The sequence below is a fragment of the Aspergillus viridinutans genome (assembly GCF_018404265.1).
Source record: "Aspergillus viridinutans IFM 47045 DNA, scaffold_6, whole genome shotgun sequence".
Taxonomy (NCBI): domain Eukaryota; kingdom Fungi; phylum Ascomycota; class Eurotiomycetes; order Eurotiales; family Aspergillaceae; genus Aspergillus; species Aspergillus viridinutans.
Window position 1 is genome coordinate 1523551 of NW_025091222.1, and position 8325 is coordinate 1531875.

Below are 8325 nucleotides of genomic sequence, written 5' to 3' on the forward strand. Positions count from 1 at the left end.
TTCTCTAACTACTTTACTAAATCTTCTAATAAACTTAATATCTCAGTCTCTACCTAACTTATAGTTAAATTAATTAATTCTTATATTTAATATATTTTAATAACTTCAGTATATGCTCTTAGCTAGTAGTTTTCTATTAAGTCTTATTATTATTACTATACCTTAAATAGTTATCTAATATTATATACTAATTTAAAATAAAGTATCTCACTGCTTACCTCCCCCTTACTCTTACTAGTAACCCTAGTAGATAAGAGTAATAGAGAAGTAGGTAATATAGAATTAGATAATAATAATATTAATTAATCTAATAAATCTTATTTAAGGGAGGATAGGGATTAATATAGCTCTTATAAATATTTATATAACTATAGAGTATATATTATAGTTAATAGTAAAACTATTCCCCTACTTAATTTATAAGACTAGAAGTAGATAATAACAGGGTAAAGAATATTAATTATAAGATAAGTAAAATATTACTAATACTAAAGAAGAATATATAGAATATTACCTTTATAATATATTATTAGTAGAGGGAATAGTTATTAAATCTCTACTTTATTACTATCTAAATTATTATAGTACCTTAGAAAAGGAAATTTAATATAGACTTTATATAGTAATTATAAGATAGCTATTATTTAGTAACTATACCTATAAATATAGAATACTATGCTTTAGTATCTAGTATATATTATATACTATATAATATTATATTTTTCTAATACCTATCTAGGCTTACTACCTTAACTATAGCTATATCTAAACTAAAGAGTACTAATAGTAGATAGTATTCTAAAACTATTACTAGAAATTATTATTAACCCTATTACTTTAAGGAAGAGTATATTAGATAATTATAGAAAAGGCTTTCTTAGACTAACTATATATATTAATAGACTTATAGCTTAGTCTATTTCTCTTAATACTTATACTTTAGCTAGAGAGTATAAATATATCTTAGGATAGCTATAGTTAGCTATATAAAGTACTCTATTTACTTAATATACTAAAGGTTAAGAATCTACTATAGAAACTTAATATACTTAAATAATACTTATAAGATTAAATCCCTATATTACTACTCTATTATTATAAGGTTTAGATACTATAGTATCTATAGAATACTATATAGTTAGAGAATTCCTTTACTATAAGTTTATCTACCTAATATTAGTTTAATATTAATTAGATCTTTACTAGTATTATTAATAGTCTAACCTTAACTAAGAAACTATATATTAGTATAGCTAAGTATATTAACTCTCTTACTAAACTTTAGTATTCTAGAGTATAGGGCTCTTTAGTATACTTAGTCTCTAGATAATATATATATAGAGAAAATAGCTAGGTTATTTTCCTAGGGAATATTATTTAATTTCTAATTATATAGATTCCTTAGCTTAATCTCTTAACCCAGCTTAGATAGATTACTTTTATAGGATTAGATAAATATATATAGTTATCTTATATAGGTAAAATTATCTTAACTATCTAGTCTATTATCCTATCTTTATATTTACTAGTAGCTTTCTTAGAGATTAATAGACTTATCTCTTAAAATATCTATATCCTTATTAAGGATTATACTTTTAAACTTAAAGATAGATATATCTATTACTAGGTATATATAGAATTTAATTATAGGATTCCTCTATTATTAGGATAGATATCTATTAGGTAGTTAGTTAAGATATATTTAAAGTAAAGTTAGTTAATACTATAATTATACTCTCTCTATACTAAGGTTAAGGTTTAATTTTATAGAAGAGATAACTTAGAGATATTATAGTATATTAGTAAAAGTCTATAATCTATCCTAATATTAGTATTTATTAATAACTTTAGAATATATTAAAATATATATTAGATAGTAAAAGGAATATACTTCTCTTTAGCTAGATTACTCTATACTAAGTACTATAAACTTACTAACTTATTTACTTTAATACTTAGTCTATATAGAGCTACTATAGCAGATATTATTAAGTTATTTAAATTATAGTTTTATAGACTCTAGTAGAGGAAATAGATAATATAGAGTAATAAGTTAATCTTTCTTAATATAATAATATTAGCTTTTACTACTAATATACTATAGTAAGTAGTAAATACTAGTTATCTTTCTTATTAAGTTAGAATTAACTATTAATTATATTACTATCTAAAGCCTGCTTATAGAGACCTTACTTATAATATAATTAGTAATAGATAGTATTATTTTAAGATATAGCTTAAGTATTAAAGTAGGCTTTAGCTTTCTAGAAAGACTTAGTATAATAAATTTTTTAAGAATTGTTAAGGGCTACAGCGAACCATAAAGCTGCTATACACAGCCAACACTAATAGTACAGAGGGTTTAGACCTAGCTAATCATATAATCTACTATATATATCTCTGTAATTAGCTAAGTATTCTATAGCTTAGTGATTAGTTCTCCTTACTTAGGTAATATATAGATATTTGCTCCCTTTATACTGATCTTACTAGTTAATATTAACCCTTAGTAGGTAATCTTATAGTTCTAATTACTCTTAAAAATCTRATTAGCCTATTAGGATACTATAAAATAATAGTTAATACTAGATCTTTATCTAGAACTCTAAACCCATACTGTGAATCTACATCTATAGCGGAAAGGATAATTCCTATTTATAAAGAACTAACTAACCTTATAGAATCTATAATTAAATAACTAGATAATAGTTATAATAGTATTCACCTACTATATATAAATAACTAATCTACCCCTGAAAAGGTAGAAAGGGTGAATACCCTTATAGAATTAGAAGCCTAGTATATAGAAAAGGAGAAATAACTAATAAGCACTACCTCTAATAATAATAATAAGATTACTTATAAGCTCCTAGAAAGGGAATACTAGCTTAAGTAAAAGCTTAGATAAGTAGAAATTAGGAGATATATCTAGGAGATAGAGTCCTAACTATAGGGAAATTATAATAAAAATCCTATATCTATACTACACCAGGAGGTAGATAACCTTATTAGATAAGAAGTAGGGAATGCTAGATCACTACTAGAACTAACTATAGAGATTAAGATAAAGATTACTAGACTAGAAAGACTATAGAAGCTAGTAAATATTAAGGAATTTACTATATATTCTATATAAGAATATATTACCTTCTTTAACCACCTAGAGGCATACTTTAAAGAATATCTAGACTAGTTTAAGAATAAAGAAAACTATATCTATATAGCTTTAGCCCAGCTTATAGATATATACTATAATAAATAGTAGATTTATAAGGCTAAGCTTACTAAAATACCTAGATAATTAGACTTTTAAGACTTCTACTTATATCTAGTTTCTGTGCCAGAATAACTCTATAAGGAAGCAGTAGTATAATATTTCTTTACTATCTAGCTAGAATACTAAAGTATATAGGAGTTCTCTATATTTATTAATAAAATCTATAGCTAACTAGCTTAACTATTACTAAATTTTATCTATAAAGACTTTCTCTATGCCTATATTTTACTAATTATTTAGAGTAAAGCTGCTAGATTTACTAACCTACTAGAACTACTAGAGGTATATATCTCCTACCTAGCTACTATTAAAGATAGAATCCTATTATAATAGGATGCCCTACAGAAATAACATAATATCTAATATAATAACTAGTGGAATTCTAAATCCTATAATAACTAGTCAGGCTATACTAAGGATTATTAGCCTAGAGGTAATAGATATTCTAATAATAACTATAGATTAGAATCTAGAAAGTAGAAGCACTCCTGCTCTCTATACTAGGATTATCCTAGACTATACTATAATAGATGCAGAGAATATAGCTACTAGCTAAAATACTATATTAAGCTATAGGTTCCTAAGTATTTAAAAAACTAAGCTAGCCTATGCTATATGCTGCTATAGTATTAGGTATTAGAAGAAATTCTGATAGTAGCTAGGCACTAGCTTACCTAATAAATATCCTTATTAAGGGAAGCCACTATTAATATTAAATATTAATTAACTATAGAGCTGAATAATTATTTATTAACTAGTAATAGATAAAAGAGTTCCTATCTAATATAGAAAGTCTACTGTAACTAGTGTAGGCTATTAATAGCTATAAAGTGATATCTTATAGATAATATAATCTAGAAATTAAGATTACTAATTCTATAGGAAATATTAGAATTTACTAACTAGCTGCTGAGGCAGTCAACATAGTAGAATATAATTTAATTCTAGGAATAGACTAGCTAAAAGCTATTAATCTAGATATTAACTAGAAAATCCTTACTTAGCACTACTATCCAGGGTCCCCTGATAGAAATAATAAGCTAAATATTAAACTAATATCTACTACTATAGCTGCAGAAGAACTATAAGCCTATAAAGTACTATTTTATATAATTACTATACCTATTAGGATAGAAAAAACTATCTACCTATAGGCTACTATAAAGGGTATTAAAGATATACTACTTCTATCTCTAGAATATATAGAATTTATAGATATCTTTAGTAAAGAGTAAGCTAGTATCCTACCTAAGAATACTATATATAATTATATAATAGAATTTAAAGAGGGAACTTAGCTACCTTATAAGCTGCTATACCTACTATTATAAGAAGAACTTTAAGTCCTTTAGAATTATATTAAGGAATACCTATAGAGAGGATAGATTAGGCTATCTAAGAGTTCTATAGATACCCTAGTATTATTTATACTAAAGAAGGATAGTAATCTATAACTCTATATTAATTACTAAGGCCTAAATAAAATTATAGTAAAAAACTATTATCTACTACTACTTATAAGTAAGCTAATAGACTGATTATCTAGTACTAAGATTTATATAAAGCTAGATCTTTAAGATACTTACCACCAGATCTGAATTTAGAAAGGTGATAAATGGAAAATGGTATTCTATATAAGATATAGATATTTTAAGTATATAGTTATACTATTTAGCCTAGTAAATATACTAGCCATATTCTAATTATATATTAACTAGGCTATAAGTAATCTATTAGACACTTACTATATTATATATCTAGATAATATTATTATTTATTCTAATACTAAGGAAGAACATATCTAGCAGGTCTAGAAGGTCCTAACTAGACTCTATAAATATAGACTTTATACTAAATATAGTAAATATAAATTCCACACTATGGAAATTAATTTTCTGGGGTTTAATATTAGCATAGAGGGTATTAAGATAGAACCTAGCTATATTACTACTATTATAGAATGGCCTAAACCCTAGAATATCTATAAAGTATAGTAATTCCTAGGCTTTACTAACTTCTACTAAAGATTTATTAAGTACTACTCTAAGATTACTACACCTCTGACTAACCTAACTAAAGGATATATAATAAAGGGTAGAAAATAATATACTTAAGAACCTCTAAAGGGGGAAGGGGAATTCCTTACTATAGAAGCTAGAGAGATATTTAATAAACTAAAGTAGAGATTTACCTCTACACTAGTATTATACTATTTTAATCTAAAGAGGAAAAGCTGTATTAAGCCTAATATCTTAAAGGCTATAGTTACTAGTATCTTTAGTTAGCTCTAAGATAATAGATAATAGTATCTAGTAGTATACTAATTATAGAAAATATAAGATATTAAAATCTAATATAATATATATAATAGAGAAATACTTACTATAGTAGAATATATTAAGTAATAACACCACTATATTAAAGGTAATAGTAATACTATTAAAATTCTTACTAACTATACTAATCTATAGGCTTTTCTAATAATAAAAATACTTAATAGATATTATGTAAGATAGGCAGAATTCTTATCTATATTTAATATCTAAATTAAATACTGCCCTAGGAAGAATAATCCTGCAGATATACCTAGCTATTATCTAGACTATACTATTAATCCTAAAGAATACACAGCAGACTCACTGTTAGAGAAACTATAAGCTAAAATATAGGATAGTCTATTAATCTAAGAAGAGAAACTAATATAGATTAGAATGCTAGTATAGAATTAGGAGCTAATAGTAGACCTAATAGTTAATACCCCCTAGAGCTATACTAATAATGATATAGATATTCTAGATATTCTAGTATTATATACTATAGCTAAAGCTACTATATAGCATAAGACTACTTATACTTTAGAATTAGAACTAACTATAGTAGACCTACTATACAGGGCATAGGCTAAATATCTAAGATGTATTAAGGTGCTATATAAAATAATAGAAATAACTCTAGAGTAGTAAGCTAGCTTACCCTAGTTAAGATCTAAAGATAGACTTCTCTAGGTTAGGAATTATATATTTATACTAAAGATGCCTATAATTTAATAAGAGATTCTCTATTAAAATTATAGTAATCTATAAGGTGGATATTTTAGAGAGAATTATATCTTAAATACTATCTAAAGCTAATATTAGTGGTATGGTATTACTATAGATATTAAGGAATATATCTAATAATATATAGTCTACTAGTAAATTATAGTATATAGATATAAGCTACATAGACTTTTATAACCCTTACTAGTCCTAGAAAAGCTAATAGACTAGGTCAGTATGGATTTTATTATAGATTTACTACTATTATAATGGGAAAATAAGGTTTATGATTTAATTCTGGTTATAGTAGATATATATACTAAATACATGGTCTATTACCCCTCTAGAAAGGATATAACTATAGAAAACCTTACTAAACTAATCTATATAAGATTTATATTATACTTCAGAATGCTATAAAACCTTATTAGTAACTAGGGATTCTTATTTATATTAGTATTTTAGTCTAGCCTATGCTTCCTACTAGCTACTAAACACTGCTTATCTATAGTATTTTATCCATAAACTAATAGCTAGATAGAAAGGTAAAACTAAATATTAGAGTACTACCTCCATACCTATATAAACTATCATTAGGATGATTAGATAAGATAGCTACTATATACCTAGTTTATCTATAATAATTCTAAATATTTAGTACTAGGAATTCCACTAGTATAAGCACTTATGGGCTATAAACTAGAACTATAGATTAATATTCTATAAATAACTAATAATCTTAACCTAAATACTATTATATATATAGAAGATCTCTAAGCCATAAGGGAATTCCTATTAAGTTAATTAAATATAGTAAAAGAAGCTATGAAGTATTACTATAATTAGAATTATCTTAATATAATATTCTATATTAGTGAATGGGTCATGCTATGCATAAAAAATATTAATATAGATAGATCTAGTAAGAAGCTAGACTACTAGTAAATAGGTTTATTCTAGATTAGTAAACCTACTAGTAAATAAGCCTATGAGCTAAAGCTCCTACTATAATTCTATAAGCTATATCTAATATTCTATATTTCACTGCTTAAACTATTCTAAGGGGACTCTAATATAGATCTAAAGCCTAGACTAGTTAAGCTTAATAGATACTAAGAATAGTAGGTAGAAAAGATCTTAGATAATTAATTATACTATAGAAAATACTAATATCTAGTTAAGTGGACTAGATAGCTAGATTCTAATAGTATATAGGAATTAGAAGAGTATATTATAGATATAGAAGCTCTTAAGCACTACCTTATATCTAAAACTCTATAATCTAGGAGTACTACTATAAGGTAAACTAAATAGTATAGGAAAAAATCTTAATTTAACTACTATATATATAGAAAAATAGAAAAATAGTATATAGGCTATATAAATATATCCTCCTATCTATCTAGCCTATATACTACTTAAAAACTAAGCTAACTAATTATATAGTAAACTACAGAGGACCCTAGAGTAGAGGGGGGTGATATAGCCTATAGGGGTAGAGTAATAAACTACTCTAGAGAAGGAGATAATAAAGAAGCTAAGGCTAGAGGAGGTAGAGTAGGGGCTAGGGCTATAGATATAATAACCTAGACTACTAGTATAGTCTGTATAGCTAGTATTACTAAAATATAGTCTAAGGTATTAGTAATTACCCTTCTTTAGAGAGGGGGGTGGATATAAAATACTATATAAATATAATACTATTTACCTAAAGGTATCTATAAACTATTAGTAAAATCTATAAAAAGAGGAATTATATAGCCCTAAAAGCTAAGAGGAAAAGCTAAAATTTAACTTAGAATTACTAAAGAAAGAATAGATTCTAGTAAAATCTATAAGATATAACTATAATATAAAAGAAATCTATAATAAAAAACTATAAACAGGCTAAATACTAATAAAATATAGCTAGATTAGTAATAATGTAGAAGAAGAGGATACTTATATAGATATACTTATACTTTTTTAGAGTATAGTAATTATAGGCCTTCTATATGTAGCTATTCACTA